This window comes from Salvelinus sp. IW2-2015, linkage group LG14, assembly GCF_002910315.2.
Source record: "Salvelinus sp. IW2-2015 linkage group LG14, ASM291031v2, whole genome shotgun sequence".
NCBI lineage: Eukaryota > Metazoa > Chordata > Actinopteri > Salmoniformes > Salmonidae > Salvelinus > Salvelinus sp. IW2-2015.
This window is the reverse complement of record NC_036854.1, coordinates 52,268,318-52,294,294: the sequence shown is the minus strand read 5'-3', so window position 1 is coordinate 52,294,294 and position 25,977 is coordinate 52,268,318. Positions and strand designations below refer to the sequence as shown.

The 25,977-nt window shown below is 41.5% G+C and overlaps 1 protein-coding gene across 1 annotated transcript in view; it reads left to right on the top strand.

Moving 5' to 3' along the window:
• Positions 1–25,977, top strand: part of LOC111973304 (CYFIP-related Rac1 interactor B-like) — a 67,496-nt gene that overhangs the window by 16,708 nt on the left and 24,811 nt on the right. The window contains exon 2 of the mRNA XM_024000627.2: positions 9,062–9,153. The gene's annotated coding sequence lies outside the window, so the exon portion shown is untranslated. The remainder of the gene's footprint in view (positions 1–9,061; positions 9,154–25,977) is intronic.

The window sequence follows — 25,977 nt, the reverse complement described above, 5'->3', positions numbered from 1 at the left end:
AACTGCGTTAGCCCATACAAATGCATCGAATAAATATCTCACTAACTCATGAACAACATATAGTCCCCCCCCCCCCCAAATCTAAAAAGTTTAACTAGTTTTAATTTTATTTTATCATAACCCCTTATTTTTGTCACTCACTAAACAATCTCCAATATATATCCCTTTACTTTACAACTGACATATAATGTGAAATGTTACATAGCGGATGCGTGATTGAGATGCATCCAATGCAAAAATAAATACTCTCTAGCTATAACTGACATATTTTATGGGATTTTTATATTATATGCTAATTGATGTCCACGGGGGACGAAACATCAACCTTAGGTTTTACGTGCCTGAAATTTACGGTACACTACAGGTTACTGTTGCAGTGAAATGGTAAACAACAAAGTTACTGAATTCTGTGTATTTGTGCCAACCATCATGGAAGTGTTGTAACTGTTTAATGTGTTGATGGTATTTGTCAAGGTGAGCACTATTTTAACACTGTCAGTTCTGTAATATTTAAGAGCATGTGACAATTAAGAGCTGCACTGTAGAAAGTACTGTGCATTTCACTTTGCCTGGAAGTGCTGTGAATTTTTGCATGCAATTTTAATCACATTTGAGTCGCTTCATGTAAAGCAAAGTTGCTTGAGATGATGTCACTTGCAACTACACATCATTGACCTCTGAAAAAAAAAAACAACAACACAAAAAACGCTGCAGTAGAGGCCGTTTTTGAATAGTAAAAACATGCCCCCTTAGCTCCATCCATAGTAAGATTGCCGTCTTTACACCAATGGGGAGAAGCGTTGCATCCACGTCACTTTAAAGTTACAGATACCTCAAGAAAAGGATATTAGAATAGAGCCTAAAAAATATATACAGTTCAATTAGAATGCTCCGAATTCCTGGCCCCCACATATCCAGGATTCAGCAGGTCTGTTCTCTGCACAGGGGCACATGGGAACCTATGACCTATAACCTCCTGCCTCTGCTGAACGCGACATCTCTCAGCTACACTGCATGGCTGTGCATGTCCACAAGCACTCTTTGTGAAGACATGACAGTCTTCACTCGTGCAGTGGAAAAAGTTAACGTTCATCTATCTAGCATACCAAAAACAGCAGGTGCAAATTCTGGTTATCCTATAGGGTAACCCATTTTTTAAAATGAATTTGCAAGGCCAAAGGTATCTCTTGATGGAGATGTAGCAGACATATATACAGTGACATCATTGTGAGTGGCGCAAAATATTTTAGCGTCACCAACCGTTGCTGTTACTTCAGGGGCCATTCCTTGACAACATATCTGACGGAAACCCCGTGGTGCTAGTAGCTTGGCCTTTTCTGGTGAGCAGGTTTAAAACGTCTTGGAGTGAGCCTTTGTTGTTTGACTCATGCTCTGTGCTGTAAAAACATCAAAGAAGGATGATGTTGAAATTGTGTAGGCAGGGCAGATAGTAGTTGTGGGGTGTATATTGATGGGGGTAGTTAAAGCTTTAGGTCTACGTTTGTGTCTTATTCCTCTGATCAGTTTGTGTAGGAGTCGGTTTGTGCCAGTTTTGGGAGACGCTGGTTGTCTCATAACCACAGTCCCCATGTATATAGGCCGGTGGGTTTAGGGTCATGAAATATTGTGCCGATGAAGGGCGGGTTGGTGATGGGTGGGTTGAATAAAGAGTAAACAATACATAAAAGAAAATGCATAAATGTTTATCTACAGGCTATATTCTTTCATTATTTGTAGGCTATCTGGCGTTAGTGTGTAAGCTTTAGGGCCTAAATTTGCGCGTGTCAAATAGCCTACACAACAATTGCCAAACACTTTTGGAATGGACACACAAAGTTAACCTAGATCCAGTGAGGCAAAAGGGACAATGTCGGATTTAATTCAATAAGAGAAAAGCTGTGAAACAGAGAGTTGAAAAAGAGAAGGGAGGTCCAGAAAAGTAATGTTTGTGAAAGATTTGACGTAACGCTTATTATTATTTTATTTTTTAACCTAATTGATAGTTACGAAACACAACCCCGCCAAGTCGCGCTGCTTCTTAACATCTGCTCGCTTAACCCGAAAGCCATCCGCACTAATGTGTCAGAGGAAACCCTGTTCAACCTACGACTGATGTCAGCTTGCAGGCACCCGGCCTGCCACAAGGAGTCGCTAGAGCGCGATGAGCCAAGGAAGGCTCCCCAGTCAAACCCTCCCCTAACCCGGACGATGCTGGGCCAATTGTGCGCCTCCCTATGGGACGACTGGTCACTGCCGGCTGTGACATAGCCTGGGGTTCAATCCCAGGCTATGTCACAGTGCGAGTGAACAAACGGCTAACCCACGCACCACTACTGGCAGATTCTGTGAAGCATTCCTCTAAACTTTCTCACTTCTCAATCCTTTTCAAGCCATTGATCAAAGAGCCACACATAATGTACCCTCATCCTCTCTTGGGTAGGAAGCCCGACTGTCCATAATATGAATCTCAAATATCCTAACTCAATCATTCTTGGTTTTAAGAGAACATCATCTCTCCTGACATGCTAATGGGTTGTGTGATAGCACTGCGTTATAGGAAGGTTCTGAACACCACATAACTCTTTCAGCGGATGCTTCATCATTAGCATTCCAGTACGTGATCCAGTTATAGCCGTCTGACTCTTCTACGTATGTGGTGTGTATCTTTAGCATGGACATACAGACACTCAATATTGGGATAGAAATAACCTAGCCTCCTTAAGATAAAGGGCTGAGGACCGAGTATCCTAATCTTCCTGGAGAATCAAATTAAAATCAAATGAAATTTTATTTTTCACATACTTCGTAAACAACAAGTGTAGACTAAAAGTGAAATGCTTAATTACGGGCCCTTCCCAACAATGCAGAGAGAAGAAAATAAAGCACAAGGAATGAATAAACAATGAGTAACGATAGCCTGGCTATATACACAGGGTACCAGTGCGGAGTCGATGTGCAGGGGTACGAGTTAATTGAGGTAGATGTGCGGTGCATTCGGAAAGTATTCAGACCCACTTGACTTTTCCACATTTTGTTACATTGTAGCTAAAATGGATTACATTATTATTTTACCTCATCAATCTACACACAATACCCATAATGACAAAGCGAAACGGGTTTATAGAAATGTTTGCAAATGTATTAAAAAATTTAAAAAACAAATACCTTATTTACAAAAGTATTCAGACCCTTTACAATGAGACTCGAAATTGAACTCAGGTGCGTCCTGTTTCCATTGATCATCCTTGAGATGTTTCTACAACTTGAGTGGAGTCCACCTGTGGTAAATTCAATTGATTAGACATGATTTGGAAAGGCACACGCCTGTCTGTATAAGGTCCCACAGTTGACAGTGCATGTCAGAGTAAAAACCAAGCCATGAGGTCGAAGGAATTGTCCCTAGAGCTCAGAGACAGGATTGTGTCGAGGCACAGATCTTTAGCAGTCTTATGGCTTGGGGGTAGAAGCTGTTCAGGCTCCTGATGGTTCCGGACTTGGTGCATCGGTACCGGTTGCCGTACGGTAGCAGAGAATACCGAGAATACAGTACCAGTCCAAAATTTGGACACACCTACTCATTCCAGGGTTTTTCTTATTTAAAAAAAAAAAACTATTTTCTACATTGTAGAATAATAGTGAAGACATCAACATTATGAAATAACACATATGGAATCATGTAGTAACCCAAAAAGTGTTAAATAAATTTAATATTTGACATTCTTCAAAGTAGCCACCGTTTGCCTTGATGACAGCTTTGCACACTCTTGGCATTCTCTCAACCAGCTTCATGAGGTAGTCACCTGGAATGCATTTCAATTAACAGGTGTGCCTTGTTAAAAGTTAATTTGTGGAATTTCTTTCCTTAATGCATTTGAGCCAATTAGTTGTGTTGTGAGAAGGGAGGGGTGGAATACAGAAGATAGCCCAATTTGGTAAAAGACCAAGTCCATATTAAGGAAAGAACAGCTCAAATAAGCAAAGAGTAACGACAGTCCATCATTACTTTAAGACATGAAGGTCAGTCAATCCAGAAAATGTCAAGAACTTTGAAAGTTCAGTCGCAAAAACCATCAAGCGCTATGAGGAAACTGGCTCTCATGAGGACCGTCACAGGAAAGGAAGACCCAGTTATCCCTGCTGCAGAGGACAAGTTCATTAGAGTTAACTGCACCTCAGATTGCAGCCCAAATAAATGCTTCACAGAGTTCAAGTAACAGACACATCTCACCATCAACTGTTCATATGAGACTGTGTGAATCAGGCCTTCATGGTCGAATTGCTGCAAAGAAACCACTACTAATGGACACCAATAAGTAGAAGAGACTTGTTTGGGCCAAGAAACGCAAGCAATGGACATTGGACCGTTGAAAAATCTGTCCTTGGCCTAATGAGTCCAAATTTGAGATTTTTGGTTCCAACTGCCGTGTCTTTGAGAGACGCAGAGTAGGTGAACGGACGATCTTCGCATGTGTGGTTCCCACCGTGAAGCAAGGAGGAGTGATGGTGTGGGGTGCTTTACTGGTGACACTGTCTGTAATTTATTCAAGACACAATTAACCAGCATGGTTACCACAACATTCTGCAGCGATACGCCATCCCATCTGGTTTGCGCTTAGTGGGACTCTCATTTGTTTTTCAACAGGACAATGACCCAACGCACCTCTAGACTGTGTAAGGGCTATTTGACCAAGAAGGAGAGTGATGGAGTGCTGCGTCAGATGACCTGGCCTCCACAATCACCCGACCTCAATCCAATTGATATGGTTTGGGATGAGTTGGARCGCAGAGTGAAGGAAAAGCAGCCAACAAGTGCTCAGCATATGTGGGAACTCAACAAGACTGTTGGAAAAGCATTCCAGATGTAGTTGGTTGAGAGAATGCCAAGAGTGTGCAAAGCTGTTATCAAGGCAAATGGTAGCTACTTTGAAGAATCTCAAATATAACATATATTTTGATTTGTTTAACACATTTTTGGTTACTACATGATTCCATATCTGTTATTTCATAGTTTTGACGTCTTCACTATTATTCTACAATGTAGAAAACAGTAAAAATAAAGAAAAACCCTTGAATCCAGAGCGACTTCCAATTTGTAAGTCACTCTGGATAAGAGCGTCTGCTAAATGACTTAAATGTAAATGAATGAGTAGGTAGCTGAGTGTGTGACTGTGATGTCAAAAGGATAGTTTGAACGTCTGGCATTGTATATATCCAATGACTAGTATTTGAGGGAGCAGATGAGGTGATTCGCAGGATTGTACGCCGCGTTGTGATACGGATGAGAGTCCTAGAGATTATTTACTGAAGCCTGGTTAATTAGGAAGATGTGTTTGTTCTACTTTTGAGTTAGTGATCGCGTTTCAATTTTCGTTGAGTATCCAGATGAAATCGTTATCTTCATACATTTGTTGTAGTTGTTTTCACTTATTAAACATCCTAAGTATTTGATATTTTTTGTCATGAACTTAAGCATTTTTTCCTATGCCCATTATTTCTTATTTTTCTTCCCCCCACGTAATTTTATATCCGAGATTTTAGAAATATCTAATAAATATTTTTAGCAAGCTGGTGTCGTTTTACATTTGGATAATATCCTCAAATGGAACTTAATTACGGGTTGTTACCCATGGCAACAGCTTCCAGTTCCTTGTTGCGAGCGAGATGGGGCTTAGAGCTGAGGAAAACTGACTCATCGCTTTTATACGAGGGAATGAAGATGATCATATTGAATCTAGAAGCCGGTTATATAGAGCCGGGGGACAAAACGCAGCTTATTTTCAACTAAGGACGGAACTGAGGAAATCTGTATGCATGGATGTGCAAATTCAACAAAAATATATGAAACAAATTTAGGCAATGTGGAGAGAATTGAGCTCTGAGGCGCGCCTCATAGTCTCCTATTCACAAAACATAGGCTTGTGTGGTGTGTGGTGTGTTGGCGGTCGGCGTGGCCCTGGGGTTGTATTCACTAGGAACCACTAACGGAAGATATTACAGTTAACTTAAATGTACACTTAATTCCAGTACGTAATATACTAATGTATAGATTGTTTATACAATAGACAAAATTCACAAACGAGTCATGTCTTCAGTAGCGGTGTGCTGGGTAAAGAATGAAGACCAGAGGAAGCTAGAGTCGCAAGAAAGAGCTCATATTACACACCTATGCTGTTGTGAATATTGCGTTGTATTGCTCGAAGAACCTGTTCGTTCATATGCTTGACACCGTGATGTACAGGCCTTAAGACAATAAGACATATGACTAATAAATTCAACCACACATTTGTTTCATTACAGAACCAAAGAGCAACATCTGTCTGGTGAAGTCCACAAAACATATTGCACATAACAAACAGTTACATGACCTACAGCATGGTCAAGAAAGGTAATGTTTCTGACATTTTCGGTCTACTGAACAACTATTTATTTAGAACCATGGAGAGTTACTGCAAGTCGCAAAGAAAACTATTCCAGTATCCACTATTCCAGCACCATTTCAACATGATCAACAGTCATCGAATTACTCATGCTATGTCTAATACAGTGACAATTAAAAGATACCAAAAACGATTCAGTCCAATCAACGTAAGCTAAATATGATGTGGCTGTCCATGGTATTGATTTCTGTGTGTGGTGTGTGTGTGTGTGTGCATGCAAGTAGAAAAAATATGTTGACTCACCCTAAACACCAATGCCATCCTCCTCTTTCATCTTACCAAAACAGTCTATGACTCTGTCATACAATACACACTTTTAGTTTTTGTCGTCATAGGCTACCTGGCTAAAATACTTGCGCCCATGAAAGGACGTTAGGCTGGTGAGCATCACCAGGCCAGCTAGTTAACATTAGCATACCACATCTAGCTACATGTTGAACTTCTATCTTTCTCAGGCCAGGGGCATGATGTATTCATTTATGGTTGGATTAGAATCGCCGTTATAATCTTTGGCTAGTACAGAGAATTAAGTAAAACCACAAGTCCAAATCCCTATCGCCTCCAATGTCTAATTTAGGAAAGGGACGATTTTTAGCTAGCTAGCTAGCCAACGGAGGACAACGACACAACGAGATGTAACAATACCATTTATTTTTCTGTCAATGACATTTGGCTTCTAATGTGATTGGTCTGAAGCCAAATCCAAACTGGCTTCCCTTTATACTTTTTTTTTGGGGCACCAGGACCATTCACAGCTGAGCTCACTCAGTTTAGCTCAACGCTGATTGGCTATTATTTTATCCATTTTTATCAAGGCAGGCCAAATGCTCGCTAGCTTCCCTTGCATTCAATGCTACAGGCGGCAACAATGTCATACTCTTTTTTTTGACCAGACAGCATTAGATAGATACGCTACATATACTGAGACAGAGGGGCGCTGTTTCGTTRGCTCGGATGCATGATCCGGTGAGATACTGTACATTCAGCCTTTTGCAAATTGAAGGAAATTTATGAAATACATAGAGACAAAAGATACATAATTTTGTATGTTTGTTGTTTGTCTTGCCTTTTTTGTCATTTTGCTACTCTGACAGAATCGTCTCTTTCTGCTCATGAGTGAATCATTCTTATTCAGCATGATGAGGGAGAGGGAAGCTGCCACTGCTGTTGTTCCTCTCTAATACGCAACCTTACTTTGTGTCTTGTACTTACCATGTTCAAATTTCATACCCAGCCATTTTGAGTCTTGAGACCTCTTAAGACATATAAATGAAGACGTCTCGAGACATGTTTAAGACCTCTCCAGTGAGACCTACAGCCCCTTACAATGTTGATACGTCCCTCTTTAAAACCTACAGTGTATCATAAACAAATGGTTAAAAGAATGGTAGAAGAAGGGTATTACAGGGGTAATAAGGTTCTACATTGAAACATAAGGGCGATCTGAGAAAAGTAGAGATTTGATATCCCATAGCCACCAGAGTAGTACTATGCAGGTATTTTTTGCCCCAGCCATCTCAAAGCCTAGATATATATTTGATGTTGACAGTTTGTCTCTACAGCTCAATCTTGGAGCGACTAGCTTGGTTGTTATAGGGGAAAGTCGCAGAGCTAGAAGTCCGATAACGTTCATGCATGACCACCGCTAGTCCGTTATGGAAGGCCATTTGTTTGCAGCCTATTTGTATGCAGGCTGGTGTATAGTGGATAGTACAGCGTCCCAGTCCTAATCGCCTCGCAGTCTACTGAACCTGCACTCAACCACGTTCTGAAAAGCTGAAAAGGGCCAGAGAACTCAAAGGGGAGTGTGGTTGTGGTTTGTTTCAAGTAACCTTTCAAATCCAAAATGGTAAAAATAAATAAAAAAAGATCAGGTTGAAGCGCATCTTGCCATGAGGGTTCTCTTTACCAGTGATTATTTAAGGGTGACTATGCAAAAAACGTTTGTTGTGACCATAGAACTAGAATTTATATTTCTAGAGTTGTGACAATGAAGATAGTTTCCCCCCATCTTGCACCTCAAACCATTGGCTGAGTTGATTGCAGTGAACACGAGTCTTGGTTGAACTAACACTAAGGATGTTCTGTCGATTGTAGCCTCACAGGAGGTATGGACCAGGGAGTGTAGTGGAAAAGCCGAAGTGCGCGCTAAATGAGAGGAAGTGTTGCACAATAGGAAGTGTTGTGTGTCTGTAGCCGCTGTGCCTCCCAGTTTCTATCAGACTGCTGCGACGTTGCCCTCAAGAAAACCCGTCTGCAAGAGAATCATGAAGGCCTGCACTTGTGACTAACTAGCCACAGTTGCTGTCCAACAAATTCTCAAACTCTGGTAACATTGTATTCATGTGGCCTCGAGGGTCAAAAGTGTTCGGTAAATCTATGGATCAGTGCGATGCGTGGTCGATAAAAAAGGTCCTAGAGGTTGGAAATGTGTGTTGTGGTCACGTGAATTGCTGGACCTGCTTACATGATGATTGGACTAGAGATAGACTGAGAGGAATAACTAGCGTTGAATATTGTTCAGGTGAAGTTTTGTCGTCAAAAGGTTTTGATTTTGAAGGAACAAGGAAATTAGATGGACTTTATTGTATCTGTTTTGAGACTCAATGAACCTGTGTTTTCAGGACCCGATCTCCGCTGGAGGACTGTGAACTTGGCCACCTGCCAGGCTGGGCCTCCTTCCTCCTGACTGACACCTCCAGAGCTTCRTCTGCAGGTTAGTATCACCACAAAGTTGCCCGTAGACGCTGATCTCGGGTCAGTTTAGCATTTTCAACACTAATGGTTAATAGGAGGGGGAAGCTGATTCTACTGTAGTTCTGTGCCTAGGGGAAACTTCACCCCGGAGCTATCAACACCTACCGCTGTCATGTCCTGACTCATCTAACCTGAGGTTTCAACTGCGAGACCACAGCAAAACATGCTATCTGCTACAAGGCCTTTCTATCTGATTCTTTATACCTCTCTGATTCTTTATACCTCAAGTGTAAAATAACTTAGTGGAACTTCAGCTCTAAGACAAGCATTGTCTTTTGAACTTTGGTCACTCTTAAGCATTGTTTTTCTCTTCATTTTACGTTCCTTCAGGTTCCTGTTTGGATTATTTGGAGCTAGATGAATGCTTGTGTTGCACTTTTTCCCCATCAGGGTCACGATGTGTACGCTGTTTGTGTAATGCTGGTACGGAAATGAAGTGCATTGTGGGCCGTGGAATGGGTCTGAGTAATGCGAGTGCTTCAACTTCCTGCTCTATTCTKCAAGGCAGGGTGGCGGTGCTACTTATCTAACTAGGGTCGTCACAGGGTCACCGGCAATTGTCTGACCTCATAGAAGTGAAGCTGACAGCCAAGTGTTTGAACGTGTTCTCGACCACAAACAAGAGCTTAGTCCAGGGGGCTTAGGTCTCAATGTTTTTCTGTCTGATTAATAGATACAGTTTGGCCGGGTTTCTGTCTGAACATTTGTGATTTAAACTGTTTATTTTTGTTATGCTAGTCTAGTCGATGTGAAATGACTAACTTGCTGTGCTCTAGTAGTMCTCAGTTGGTGACGTCGCCCGCTCTGAGACAAAGTAGTTGTTGCAGCTTTTGTAGTTGTCGCGGCTTTTGTGGAGTGACAGGTAACAATGCTTTAGTGGGTGACAGTTGTCAATGTGTTCAAAGCGTCCCTGGTTCAAGCTCAGGTTGGCAAGGAGAGGGACGGAAGCAACACTTTCACTTGGTTCCTGAACCGATACACATTCAGTATTTTATATTCAAGGTAAACTGTTCTGATTTGGAGGCTTATGCGTGTGTCTGTTGTGTCCGAATCTGGCTGTATCCAGATGGAGGATTTCACTGTTGTTTCCTTGTTTCCTCACCTACACAACAAGCTCTAGCCACATTTAAGCCTAGAATCTTTCACAGCTACACAACTAGCCCTAACCATATCTAAGCCTAGAATCTTCCACATCTCAGAGACACTGGTACAGTCAGCATTAGAAATGGGTGTCTATGACTGAGTGACAACATCACTCCTGTCTTTATTAATTCCTGCATGTGGCATTTTCCCACACCCTTTTTATATTTTCCCTCTAGTCTCCTTGGAGACCGTTACGATGGCTCAGTGGTGGAGCTGTCATTCTTGGGCCTAATCAGAGGTGTCATAGGATGCTGTGACGTTACCTGCCCACCTCACCCACTCACCACAGCTTCCTACCTGTCTGTCTGATAAAGCTGCAGACAATCCAAGGCAAGCAGTCTAGGACTTAATAGGCAAATTTAATTTAATATGTTCTGTGTGGTGGGTCATTCTATGACGCCCTTAACCACCAAGAAAAACACTTAAACGTGTCAGAAAATGACACATAGTTTTGTTTTAATTGAAGTGTTTTATTGTTAATTAAACATATCTAAGACATTTTATATTGCAAACCATTTTTTAAAAACAAGATAGAACACGGTCAGTACCATGAAATTGGCTTGAGTCATGGTTTAGTGACATATTTTGAGACGTGGTTTAGTGAAATATTTTGAGTAAAAAAAAWAAAAATCATAAAGAAATGAAAGAAAATATAAACAAATATTTATAGGACTGTCTTTCAATTCCATGTCACTGGTATTACCACACAATTTTCGACGTGCAACATCAAAATACTTCCAGGAACGCTTGCGAAAGACCAAACAGACGAGGACCGGGTTTGGGGTTTGAGAAGTCAATGAGAMAAGTGAAAAGTTCTTCCTTAGTTGTTATATTTGTCGAAATCGAAAGGCACAGTCTAGATTCGAGCCAATGTCTTAAGTAGTATTACTCCAACCTCGTGAAAGTCTCAAACTGACGTTTTCATTTTCTTCCAAAACAACTTCATATCAAAGGAGTGCCTTTGATTTGATGGCCTGCACATGCGCAGTTCGGCGTGAGATGACATTAGACCCGATGACGTATTTCTGCACATGAGCTTAGCTAGTCAACCTTCGCCATGACACCGCCTACAAATGTGATAAGGGATTTCTATTGGGGAAGCAGTTTTCATCTATCTTCAGTGATGGAAAAAGTACTCAATTGTCATACTTGAGTAAAAGTAAAGATACCTTTTTAATAGAAAATGACTCAAGTAAAAGTGAAAGTCAACCAGTAAAATTCTACTTGAGTAAAAGTCTCAAGGTATATGGCACAAAGCATTTGTGTTTAGTGAGTCCGCCAGATCAGAGGCAGTAGGGATGAGCAGGGATGTTTCTCTAGATAAGTGCATGAATTAGACCATTTGCCTGTCCTGCTAAGCATTCAAAATGTAACAAGTACTTTCGGGTGGCAGGGAAAATGTATCTAGTAAAAAGTACATTATTTTCTTTAGAAATGTGGTGAAGTAAAAGTTGTCAAATATAAAAAGTGAAGTACAGATACCCCAACAAACTACTTAAGTAGTACTTTAAAGTATTTTTTACTTAAGTACTTTACACCACTGCCAATCTTCATGCTGTCTTTGGACAAGTCTTGTGTTTGTAACGCAAGATGGGAAGAGCAGAGATCACATTTCTTTTTTGAGATTGCAAAATGTGACCTTTTCATTCAAGACAGGATAAATATATTGTTTCAGGTGATAAGTAACTAAACAAAACAGGTTTTATTCACGTTTTTCTCTAACTTTATAGCAAGTCAATCTAGCTTGCACTACAGAGCAGCTAGCTAGCTAAAAGCAAGGCTAGGTTGAAGATACAACTAGCTAGCTACCTCCACCTAATAATTATCATCGAAAACAAACTTCATTACCATCACAATACATTTAAACAGGAGGCAACAGTCATATAATATTATTGGCTTAACAGCCAATGTGTATTTGGAATGGGTATATATAGGAATGGGTAATTGGGGAGTTGTTAAATATCCCATAAAGCCATCACCGAAAACTGCATATTTTCATATTTTTCTGTGGTTTGGTAACTTCCTGTTCTTTGACAGCCTCTGGCTGGGCTGAAGAAGACACAACGTTTGGACAATTGTGAAGTATGCGGTGTCCGTCTCACAATGAAGCCTTCAAGGGGGCGCGTTGTGATTCCAGTCCATTGTGGATGTCCCCATTTGAAATGCATGACATTCGGCGCAACGTTATGCCTTAATCAGACCGATTTAATACATTTTGCAGTCAAACTTTTTTTATTATGTAGTCCAACATTTTTTGTGGATATGTGTCCAATAAAAGTTCAACATTCACCTTTTGCTACTATTTCTGTCAAGTCTACACATACAATTTGATGCATACATTGGATAAATCCAACGTATGCACCACACAGAACWCACTGCAACTGCCTCTGCAACTCAATGCTGCAAGGTAAACGCAGCATTCCAATGGAAATTAATGTGCTTCTGGTATACCAAAAGGCAATGATGCTGTCGGTCTGATCAAGGCGTAAGAGGTGATGTGACATAGCCTGAGGTAAAGCTTTTTATACAAAAAAATACAACTAGGCAATAGTGCCACCAGGTGGTGATGTAGAATATAAGGTATAACCTACATTTAAAGATCTTGAGATATGATGGGTTGTGCATTTTGAATAGTTTGTACAAATAGGTTCATGACTATGTTTAACATGGTTTCTCACTGTCTAGTATTGTAGCTTTGCTTACTGGCTCCATGGTTTAGGTCTATTTTACTTGCTCAGTGTAGTTTAGCAGTCTCTGTCGATTACGGCTCTTTGGCCTTGGAATCTTTTGGAAGCAGTGTTGACAACACTACAACATGGCAAATATTTATTCAAAGCAGACTTGTGGATTGTCTTGATGAAGGAGATTATATATATTTTTTATTTGATGAGAACAGTACCTGAAGGCATTTTCCATGGGGAAAAATATAAATTACTTTTTTCCCCCTGCAAACATATGGCCCCACATCTCCATGCATAGGTAATGGAAGATGATATCTGTCTGTGGTGGGTCACATGCAGAGTGGTTTGATGTGTCAGCCAAAGACACTATTTTCTCCACTGACTTGCTCTATTATTTATAGGGATGCACCGATATCACATTTTTGGCGATACCGATATCCAATATTTGCCTTTCCAAAAACCCCGATACCGATAACCGATATTTAAAACTTTTAAGCATTCTAGTACAGTTAAATAGTTGAAACACACACACACACCCTGGCCAAAAATGTATTTTGTTGGCATTTACGTATGACCCCATTTCACTTACTTGCTGTGCTGTTTCGTTGTTCATTTGTTCAGTCGTTTCATTCTCAACCAGGATTTCATCACGCATGTCAAGCAGTGAAGTTTCAGCTCTGTCTGTCCGTGGCCTCTTCTGTCGTGGGTCCTCTTCCTCGGTGCGCACTGTCACTGTGTCCGTTTCCAACTTGTCCAGCTGTGTCTGTAACATTTCACGTAAACCCTGTTTCTTGTCTGCATCGAAGTATCTTGGATTTTGTCTTTGAGTTGTCTCACTGAAATGTTCTTACTCTTTCAAATGACTGCTCGACTTGAACTTGTTTAGTTATTTGAAGTGTGCGCTTAGTTTTTTCTGCTTTTGTTCTAAGTAGTCGCTGAACGTCTGGGGGTGATGCACTTTCAAATGAGTAATTAGGTTTGTGGTATTGAACGATTTCACTTTCTCCCCTCTGGAAATAATAGCAGCAGCGCTGTATTTTTCGTGGTGTCATTACGTCATCTACCTACGTTATATAGGTATGCACGTCAGCTTTGACATCGGTTTTGCACATCGGTGTTAAACTATACATAGAGCCGATGTTGATATTTTTAGCTAATATCGGCCGATTCCGATATGCTTACCGATATTTCGTGCATCCCTAATTATTTATGTTTCTGAAGGGTTGACATGCTTTTTACCTCTGCAACCTCCGTTCCCCTGAGCATCACACCAGCTTCTCTCTCTTTGTCTGTCTGTCTGTGTCTCTCTGTCTGTGTCTCTCTGTCTGTGTCTCTCTGTGTTACGAGAATTTTGTTCTCAATGTTCATAAACTGAACTTCAATTAACATATTCTGTCTGTTACTAAGAATTTAATTTGTAAGGTTCTAATTAAAATGAAACAGACAGAGGCCAGTCTACCATAGTCAGCATGTTTATTTACCGAAGCTCTCCCCATCCTTACATGTACATTGGTTTATATACCTCTCATTTCGTCATAACTGTCCCTCCTCCTCTAAGACAATGACAATATAGTTCACAAGTCTTCTCCTTCTCATACATTGTCTGCCACCTGTTATACAATCTACTACAAGCCCAAGGTCTCTCCCCTCCCTGGGTGGGGACAGAATGTCCTGAAAGGAGCACAGTAGTACATCTTGTCTGTCGATAGCTCCTCTTATCATTTGTTTCACACTTGCACCCTGCTTACATACTAAAAAGGAACAAAAAGTCCTTGTTCTAATTCTGACTAAAACTACACACATCAGATTTAGATTTATGAATTCTAATAAATTTCATACAGTGACTGGGTAGAATTCTGTTAGTTATAGTTCTACGTTAAATGTATACATCATTTAGTCATTATTCATAAAAATTATATAAATCTCTCTCTCTCTCTCTCTCTGCCAAAGCAAGTGACGTAGATAATAAACAATACAAATTAACAGTAAACATTACACTCACAGAAGTTCTAAAAGGATAAAGACATTTCAAATGTTATATTATGTACATATACAGTGTTGCAACGATGTGAAAGTACAAAATGGAAAATAAATAAACATAAGCATGGGTTGTGTTTACAGTGGTGTTTGTTCTTCACTGGTTGCCCTTTTCTTGTGGCAACAGGTCACAAATCTTGCTGCTGTGATGGCACACTGTGGTATTTCACCCAGTAAATATGGGAGTTTATCAAAATTGGGTTTGTTTTCAAATTCTTTGTGGATCTGTGTAATCTGAGGGAAATATGTGTCTCTAATATTGTCATACATTTGACAGGAGGTTAGGAAGTGCAGCTCACTGTCCACCTCATTTTGTGGGCAGTGTGCACATAGCCTGTCTTCTCTTGAGAGCCAGGTCTGTCTACGGTGGCCTTTCTCAATAGCAAGGCTATGCTCACTGAGTCTGTACATATTCAAAGCTTTCCTTAAGTTTGGGTCAGTCACAGTGATCAGGTATTTTGCCACTGTGTACTCTCTGTTTAGGGCCAAGTAGCATTCTAGTTTGCTCCGTTTTTTTGTTAATTACTTGACACATTGGAAATAATTATCTTTTTGTTTTCTCATAATTTGGTTGGGTCTAATTGTGTGTTGCTCTGTGGGGTCTGTTTGTGTTTGTGAACTGAGCCCCAGGACCAGCTTGCTTAGGGGACTCTTCTCCAGGACTCTTCTCCAGGTTCATCTCTCTGTAGGTGATGGCTTTGTTATGGAAGGTTTGGAAATCGCTTCCTTTCAGGTGGTTGTAGAATTTAATCGCTCTTTTCTGGATTTGGATAATTAGCGGCTATCGGCCTAACTCTGCTCTGCATGCCTTATTTGGTGTTTTACATTGTACACTGAGGATATTTTTTCAGATTTCTGCATGCAGAGTCTCAATTTAGTGTTTGTCCCATTTTGTGAATTCTTGGTTGGTGAGTGGACCCCAGACCTCACAACCATAACGGGCAATGGGTTCTATAACTGATTCAAGTATTTTTTGCCAGATCCTAATTGGTATGTCGAATTTTATTATTTTGATGGCATAGACGGCCCTTCTTGCCTTGCCTCTCAGCTCGTTCTCCGCTTTGTGGAAGTTACCTGTGGTGCTGATGTTTAGGCCGAGGTATGTATAGTTTTTTGTTTGCTCTAGGGCAACGGTGTCTAGATGAAATTTGTATTTGTGGTCCTGTCTTACTGAGATTTACTGTCAGGGRCCAGGTCTGGCAGAATCTGTGCAGAAGATCTAGGTGCTGCTGTAGGCCCTCCTTAGTTAGGGACAGAAGCACCAGATCATCAGCAAACAGTAGACATTTGACTTCAGATTCTAGTAGGATGCGGCCTTGTGCTGCAGACTGTTCTAGTGCCCTCACCAATTTGTTGATATATATGTTGAAGATGGTGGGGCTTAAGCTGGTTCCATGTCTCACCCCACAGTGAGATCATGGGGTGATCAGTCCTTGGGGTGATCAGTCCTTGGTTCCAAATATTGGGGAAGATGCTAAAGCTAATGATGATGTTAAAGAGTTTAAGTATAGCCAATTGGAATTTGTTGTCTGTATAATTCATCATTTCATTGAGGATACCATCAACACCACATGCCTTTTTGGGTTGGAGGGTTTGTATTTTGTCCTGTAGTTCATTCAATGTAATTGAAGAATCCAGTGTCTTCTGGTAGTCTTTAATAGTTGATTCTAAGATTTGTATTTGATCATGTATATGTTTTTACTCTTTGTTCTTTGTTATAGGGCCAAAATGACTGGAGTAGTGGTTTCACCATACATCTCCATTTTGGATAGATAACTCTTCGTGTTGTTGTTTGTTTAGTGTCTTCCAATTTTCCCAGAAGTGGTTAGAGTCTTTGGATTCATCAATTACATTGAGCTGATTTCTGAAGTGCTGGTCCTTCTTTTTCCGTAGTGTATTTCTGTGTTGTTTTAGTGATTCACCATAGTGAAGACGTAGACTCAGGTTTTCTGTGTCTCTCTGTGTTTTTGTTTGGACAAGTTTCTCAATTTCTTTCTTAGTTTTTTTTTGCATTCTTCATCAAACCATTTGTCATTGTTGTTAATTTTCTTCGGTTTTCTGTTCGATTTTTTTTTTATTTGATAGGGAAGCTGAGAGGTCAAATGTGGTGTTTAGATTTTCTACTGCCAAGTTTACACCTTCACTATTACAGTGGAACGTTTTGTCCAGGAAGTTGTCTAAAAGGGATTGAATTTGTTGTTGCCTAATAGTTTTTTGGTAGGTTACAACACTACTTTCCTTCCATCTATAGCATTTCTTAATATTATTCAGTTCCTTTGGCATTGATGCCTCATGATTTGAGTATTGCTCTGTTCAAGTAGACTGTGATTTTGCTGTGATCTGATAGGGGTGTCAGTGGGCTGACTGTGAACGCTCTAAGAGACTGGGTTGAGGTCAGTGATAAAGTAGTCTACAGTACTACTGCCAATAGATGAGCTATCCCCTCGAAGCCTACCATTGACTATGTACAGACCCAGCGTGGGACAGAGCTGCAGGTGGTGTGACCAGTTTTGGTTGGTTATGTTGTCATAGTTGTGCCTAGGGGGGCATATGGGGGAGGGAGTGCTGTCACCTCCAGGCAGGTGTTTGTCCCCCTGTGTGCTGAGGGTGTCAGGTTCTTGTCCGGTTCTGGCATTTAGGTCACCACAGACTAGTACATGTCGCTGGGCCTGGAAATGATTGATTTCCCCCTCCAGGATAGAGAAGCTGTCTTCATTAAAGTATTGGGATTTTAGTGGGGGGATATAGGTAGCACACAGGAGGACATTTTTTTTCTGTTAAGATAATTTCCTTTTGAATTTCTAGCCACATGTAAAATGTTCCTGTTTTGATTAATTTAATAGAATGAGTTAGGTCTGCTCCATACCAAATTAGCATACCTCTTGAGTCCCTTCCCTGTTTCACACCTGGTAGTTTGGTGGATGGGACTACCAGATCTCTGTAACCTAGAGGGCAACCCTTGGGTCTGTCTCCTCTATACCACCCACCTGGTAGTGTGGTGGATGGGACTACCAGCTCTCTGTAACCTAGAGGGAAACCCTTGGGTCTGTCTCCTCTATACCACCCACCTGGTAGTGTGGTGGATGGGACTACCAGCTCTCTGTAACCTAGAGGGCAACCCTTGGGTCCGTCTCCTCTATACACCCACCTGGTAGTGTGGTGGATGGGACTACCAGCTCTCTGTAACCTAGAGGGCAACCCTTAGGTCCGTCTCCTCTATACCACCCATCTGGTAGTGTGGTGGATGGGACTACCAGCTCTCTGTAACCTAGAGGGTAACCCTTGGGTCCGTCTCCTCTAATACCACCCACCTGGTAGTGTGGTGTGATGGGACTACCAGCTCTCTGTAACCTAGAGGGCAACCCTTGGGTCCGTCTCCTCTATACCACCACCTGGTAGTGTGGTGGATGGGACTACCAGCTCTCTGTAACCTAGAGGGTAACCCTTGGTCGTCTCCTCTATACCCTACCTGGTAGTGTGGTGGATGGGACTACCAGCTCTCTGTAACCTAGAGGTCAACCAGTGGGGCCGTCTCTCTATACCACCCACCTGGTAGTGTGGTGGAATGGACTACCAGATCTCTGTAACCTAGAGGGCAACCCTTGGGTCCGTCTCCTCTATACCACCACCTGGTAGTGTGGTGGATGGGACTACCAGCTCTCTGTAACTAGAGAGGTAAACCTTGGGTCCGTCTCCTCTGTACCATGTTTCTTGAAGGATTGACAATGTCTGTTTTCCAATTTCTTTGGTGAAGTCCAGGTTTCTGCTCTTTAGTCAAAGGCAGATGACCGCTCTCTCTCTCTCGGTCTCTGTGTCTTGGTGTCTTTCTGTCTTGGTGTCTTTTCTGTCTCGGTGTCTTTCTGTCTCTGTGTGTGTCGTTGTCTCTGTGTCTCGGTGTCTTTCTCTCTCTTCTCTCTGCATATCAAATTTTATTTGTCACATACACATAGTTAGCAGATGTTAATGCGAGTGTAGCGAAATGCTTGTGCTTCTAGTTTCTGACAATGCAGTAATAACCAACGAGTAATCTAACCTAACAATTCCACAACTACTACCTTATACCACAAGTGTAAAGGGATAAAGAATATGTACATAAAGATATATGAATAATTGATGGTACAGAACGGCATAGGCAAGATGCAGTAGATGGTATCGAGTACAGTATATACATATGAGATGAGTAGATGTAGGGTATGTAAACACTGTCCCGTCGATGTGGATAGGGGGGTGCTTCCGTCTGCTGTTTCCTGAAGTCCACAATCATCTCCTTTGTTTTGTTGACGTTGAGTGTGAGGTTCTGCATCTCTTCTGTCTCCTCTGTTCTCTCTGTCTGTCTTCTGTCTCTGTCTCTGTCTCTGTCTCTGTCTCTGTCCTCTCTCTGTCAATGTCAATTCAATTTCAATTTCAAGGGGGCTTTATTGGCATGGGAAAACATGTTTAACATTGCCAAAGCAAATGAGTAGATAATATACAAAAGTGAAATAAACAATAAAAATTAACAGTAACATTACACATACAGAAGTTTCAAAACAATAAAGACATTACAAATGTCATATTATATATATACAGTGTTGTAACAATGTACAAAATGGTTAAAGTACAACAAGGGAAAATAAAAAAGCATAAATATGGTTGTATTTACAATGGTGTTTGTTCTTCACTGGTTGCCCTTTTCTTGTGGCAACAGGTACAAATCTTGCTGCTGTGATGGCACACTGTGATTTACCCTAGTAGATATGGGAGTTTATCAAAATTGGATTTGTTTTCGAATTCTTTGTGGATCTGTGTAATCGAGGGAAATATGTCTCTCTAATATGGTCATACATTGGCAGGAGGTTGGAAGTGCAGCTCAGTTTCCACCTTTTTTGTGGGCAGTGAGCACATAGCCTGTCTTCTCTTGAGAGCCATGTCTGCCTACGGCGGCCTTTCTCAATAGCAAGGCTATGCTCACTGAGTCTGTACATAGTCAAAGCTTTCCTTAAGTTTAGGTCAGTCACAGTGGTCAGGTATTCTGCCACTGTGTACTCTCTGTTTAGGGCCAAATAGCATTCTAGTTTGCTCAGTTTTTTTGTTAATTCTTTCCAATGTGTCAAGTAATTATCTTTTTGTTTTCTCATGATTTGGTTGGGTCTAATTGTGCTTTTGACCTGGGGCTCTGTGGGGTGTGTTTGTGTTTGTGAACAGAGCCCTAGGACCAGCTTGCTTAGGGGACTTTTCTCCAGGTTCATCTCTCTGTAGGTTATGGCTTTGTTATGGAAGGTTTGGGAATCGCTTCCTTTTAGGTGGTTGTAGAATTTAACGTCTCTTTTCTGGATTTTGATAATTAGTGGGTATCGGACTAATTCTGCTCTGCATGCATTATTTGGTGTTCTACGTTGTACACGGAGGATATTTTTGCAGAATTCTGCATGCAGAGTCTCTCTCTGTGTCTCTCTCTGTCTGTGTCTCTCTCTCTGTCGATCTACGTCTGTCTGTTTTATAGGGCAGGCCATATAAATTACAATATCACTGTTAAAGTGCCACTGCCAAAATTAATGTTGCGTTCTTCCTGTAGCTCAACATGGCACAAGGTGGCGCCCTAATCCAATTATTTGAACACTAGCCCCCCTTAACCCTTGATGCAGTACATGGCAAGATGTCTGCTAATCTAATACTGCAGTGTTTGAGAGCTCAGGAAATGTCCCTATTTTAGAGGATGGGCTGCAGCATGCATGACAAGATGTCGAACATTCTGTGTGTTCCACAGCTTTGAGACCCAACTCAGTTGGTAGAGCATGGTGCTAGTGACACCCGGCTTGTGGGTTCAATTCCTGCTGTGGCCACCCAAACGATAATATATGCATGCACTACTGTAAATTCCTTTGGATAAAAGTGTCTGCTAACTGGCATATAGTAAATTTTTTATCCAACAGGTTATGCTAATTAATCCAAAGTGGTTTTAGTAGAATGTTATCCACATTATGCATGTACATTCTATGGTAACGTCTCAATGTCAGGGTTGACGCATGTGTTATTATGATTTTAGAACGTTTTAATTTGAGACATGGTTGGCTTAATCCAGGGCGAAATTAAACTGTATACCCAAAATATGTGGGAAGTGAAGACAGCTGTCAAAGGACATTGATTGAGATATTTATTTATCTGAGTTTGTTGTGGCACCTAAAGGATGTGTAGCTGAAGCTGGCATGTGTAATACCTCTAGCATGGCTCAGAGTTTGGGAGTGGTCGCTCTTCCTCCTCAAGGTCTCCTATGTACTTCTGTTCATCACCTCCAGAGGGCGCTCAATGCATTCTAAATCGAGATACCAGTATGTGTGTACCGATAACTGTCATCTCCCCAAACCTCAGCAAGCTCCACTGTGCCCCACCCTTAATCTTGTGAGGGTTCAAAAACAAAAAAAATACTGAAAAATCTATGTTACTTACATGTGCAGTGTACTGTATGTACTTTTTATATAAAATGTAATACACAGTCTCTAAGAGATGCTGATATATAGGCCTATATTCTGCCGCCTATAAAGTGTGATACAGTATGCTGTGTTGCGTCCATGACTCAGACACAGTCAAAAGGTCATTTGTGTAATGATGGTTTGGGGCCTGCGACATGTGACCTACGATATGCAGCCTTTGCCCCCCTTCACCCCCACCCACCCCTCACTAACTACCACCCCACAGGGTGTGGGGCTGTGGGGAAGTTCTGCTCTCTGCCCCATTACACCGTATGTTATAGCTGTCTGCATGGCGAGGTCATAGAAAGAGAAATCGGTGTGCTCAGCTCAAGTGTTTGTAGTWACAAAAGGTATTTGGGTGTCGGGTTCAAAAGGCGTATACTTGAACGAAGGAAAAACCAATGACTCACATCAACACCATCATCCCGGAAACCCTAGACCCACTGCCAATTCGCATACCGCCCCTACAGATCCACAGAGGACGCAATCTCAATTGCACTCCACACTGCCCTTTCCCACCTGGACAAAAGGAACACCTATGTGAGAATGCTGTTCATTGACTACAGCTCAGCGTTCAACACCATAGTGCCCTCAAAGCGCATCACTAAGCTAAGGATCCTGGGATTAAACACCTCCCTCTGCAACTGGATCCCCCCCTTGTTTTTACACTGCTGCTACTCGCTGTTCATTATCTACTTTACCCCTACCTAAATGTACAAATTACCTTGACTAACCTTTACCCCCTGTACATAGCCTCGTTATTGTTATTATTGTTATTATTTTATGGTGTTCCTTTTTATTAAATTTGTAATTTTTTTAAATTTTGTAAACTCTATTTCTTGAACTGCATTGTTGGTTAAGGGCTTGTAAAAGTAAGCATTTCACCTGTTGTATTCGGCGCAGTGACAAATAACATTTGATTTGATTTTGATTTGAATTTATGTATTTGTTTAGCAGCAGAGGTCAGAGTAAACTGTCAACGTTTCAGCGGCTGCCCTTTGTCAGAGTTGGGAGAGCAATTCACCCATATTTATAGATTACGCCACATCACAGTACTGCTTTGTTTTTTTCACAGTTATTATTTACATATATTATTTACATACGTTATTTACATAAATGTTCTACTGTTTACCCACAAGAGGTTCAAAATGCAAAGAAATGCGCGACTGTTTGTTTACAGGCAGCAAACTAACAGAAGTTCTTCATTCAGGCCTCTAGGGCTCCCTGTAAGGAAGGCATGGATAGAATATGCCTCTGTAACAGCAACTTTTCCCTATCACCTCCTCTCTTCTTAAGTGGCAGTACAACCACTAAGTCTGGCTACAGGGGACTTGTCATCACCAGTACTGATGTTGCTCCTGTGGAGAAAAAAAAAACGTGAAGAATATTTCAGTCGGTGCGTGTTTTTTTCTTTCTTCATGCACGGAGAGAACACCAGGTCTTATCCACAGCACTGCAGTGATCCCCAGGTTGCTCTGTCTCTATGGACTATAAATGAATCCCCAAGTCCAGAACAAATTCAAGAAAACGTACAGTATTATATAGAGCCCTTATTGAATGGGACTTCCTTCCATCTCATTTTGCTCAAATAAACAGCAAACCTGGTTTCAAAAAACAGATAAAGCAACACCTCACGGCACAACGCCTCTCCCCTATTTGAAATCAAATCGAATTTTGACCTAGACAGTTTGTGTGTATGCATTGATATGTAGGCTACGTGTGTCTTTTTAAAAATGTATGTAGTTCTGTTGTCTAATGATGTTCTGTATTATGTCATTCTGTATTATGTTTCATGTTTTGTGTGGACCCCCAGGAAGAGTAGCTGCTGCTTTTGCAACAGCTAATGGGGATCCTAATAAAATACCAAATACTGCCTCAACTACTCAGAGAGAGTTAGGGGCAATCTGGGATTGGTACATCCATTTTTTAAAACTTTTGAATTAATGATATAGGTATAGCCATTGCTTCTTGAAGAATAGTGTGTGTGTTCCCAACAATTTGTACTATGGTTGTGACAACCAGAAGTCCTCACAACAATGGTCAACCAAGGGAAATTCAGCGAAGTGAGGCTATTTGGCCAGTCCTCACTTCTAAAAAGGCTATTTTAGGCTTAGGGGTTAGGTTTAGGGTTTAGGAGTAAGGGTTAGATTATGGTTTAGGGTTAGGAGTTAAAGTTAGGGCTAAGGTTATGGCAAAAAAAGTCCTCACAAGTATTGTAATACAAAGTTGTGTGAGCATGCGTGTGTGTGTGAGCATGCGTGTGTGAGCATGCGTGTGTGTGAGCGCGCGTATGTTTGTGTGTGTAGCCGACTGTAGTTGTTTCCATGGTTTCTGGCTTTGATCAGGTACAGTCCATAGAGTAGGGCTTAGCTGAATCTCCTGGTTTCATCCCCCAGTTCTCTCTCTGTGAGTTCTGCTGCTTTGGTTGGTCGCTTTGGATTTCAAAGGTTTTATTTTTTATCTTCAAATATGCAGCTTTAAGGATGAATTGTAGTTTGCCTCAATAATCTGATGAGTGTTGAAATGTTAAAGTAGTAGTAGTAGGCTACGTTGATGCAAAACAGGAGATAAAACGTGTGCATTGACTGCAGTAATGCTCATCATGGGGAGGTGCTGCGTGCCAGCCCCATTTTGGGAAGTGCTCCCCCATTTTTCTGCCTGTCATATCGGGCCAGTGTCAGAGAGCAGCGAGCTCCGGTGGGTCTGGTCCTGGCCGACTTGGGCTAATGCGATGTGGCTTGTCACCCTGAGAATCTAGGTCAAGTTTAAAGCTGCCTCCCTCTCTGCTCTGCTTCCGCCACTGCAGTACTCCCCCCCTCCCCAAATACACCCCCACATATCATAGTCACATAAAGACAATTTTTTTTTGCATTTCCATCAAATATATAGTGCATTCGGAAAGTATTCAGACCCTTTTACTTTTTCAACACTTTGTTACGTTACAGCCTTATTCTAAAATTGATTCAATCTTTTTCTTCTTCTCCCATAATGACAAAGCGAAAACAGGTTTTTAATTTTTTTCTCTCACATTTATTAAAAATAAAAAACAAAAATACCTTATTTACCAAAGTATTCAGACCCTTTGCTATGAGACTCTAAATTGAGCTCAGGTGCATCCTGTTTCCATTATTCATCCTTGACATGTTTCTACAACTTGGTTTGAATCCACCTGTGGTAAATTCAATTGATTGGACATGATTTGGAAAGGCACGCACCTGTCTATATAAGGTCCCACAGTTGACAGTGCATGTCACAGCAAAAACCAAGCCATGAGGTCGAAGGAATTGTCCGTAGAGCTCCGAGACCGGATTCTGTCGAGGCACAGATCTGGAGAAGGGTACCAAAAGATTTCTGCAGCATTGAAGGTCCCCAAGAACACAGTGGCCCCCATCATTCTTAAATGGAAGAGTTTGGAACCACCAAGACTCTGCCTAGACTTGGCCGCCTGGCCAAACTGAGCAATCGGGGGAGAAGATCCTTGGTCAAGGAGATGACCAAGAACCTGATGGTCACTCTGACAGAGCTCCAGAGTTCCTCTGTGGAGATGGGAAAACCTTCCAGAAGGACAACCATCTCTACAGCACTCCATCAATCAGGCCTTTGTGGTAATGGCTAGACGAAAGCCACTCCTCAGTAAAAGGCACATGAAAGCCAGCTTGGAGTTTGCCAAAAGTCACCTAAAGATTCTCAGACCATGAGAAACCAGATTCTCTCTCTGGTCTGATGAAATCAAGATTGAACTCTTTTGCCTAAATGCCAAGTGTCACGTCGGAGGAAACCTGGCACCATCCCTACGGTGAAGCATGGTGGTGGCAGCATCATGCTGTGGGGATGTTTTTCAGCGGCAGGGACTGGGAGACTAGTCAGGATCAAGGGAAAGATGAACAGAGCAAAGTACAGAGAGATCCTTGATGAAAACCCGCTTCAGAGTGCTCAGGACCTCAGACTGGGGTGAAGGTTTAACTTCCAACAGGACAACAACCCTAAGCACACATCCAAGACAACGCAAGAGGGGCTTCGGGACAAGTCTCTGAATGTCCTTGAGTGTCCCAGCCAGAGGCCGGACTTGAATCTGAGAGACTATCTCTGGAGAGACCTGAAAATAGCTGTGCACCGACGCTCCCCATCCAACCTGACAAGAGCTTGAGAGGATCTGCAGTGACGAATGGGAGAAACTCCCCAAATACAGGTGTGCCAAGCTTGTAGCGTCATACCCAAGAAGACTCGAGGCCGTAGTCGCTGCCAAAGGTGCCTCAACAAAGTACTGAGTAAAGGATCTGAGTACTTATGTAAATGTGATATTTCAATTTCGTACTTTTTAATAAATTAGCAAAAATGTCTAAAAACCTGTTTTTGCTTTGTCATTATGGGGGTTTTGTCTGTAGATTTGAAGAGGAAATAAACAGGGATGGCTGGGCATCACTGCCGTAGTAAGAGTGGATCCTCACGCTGCTGCAGAGAGAGAGAATAGCG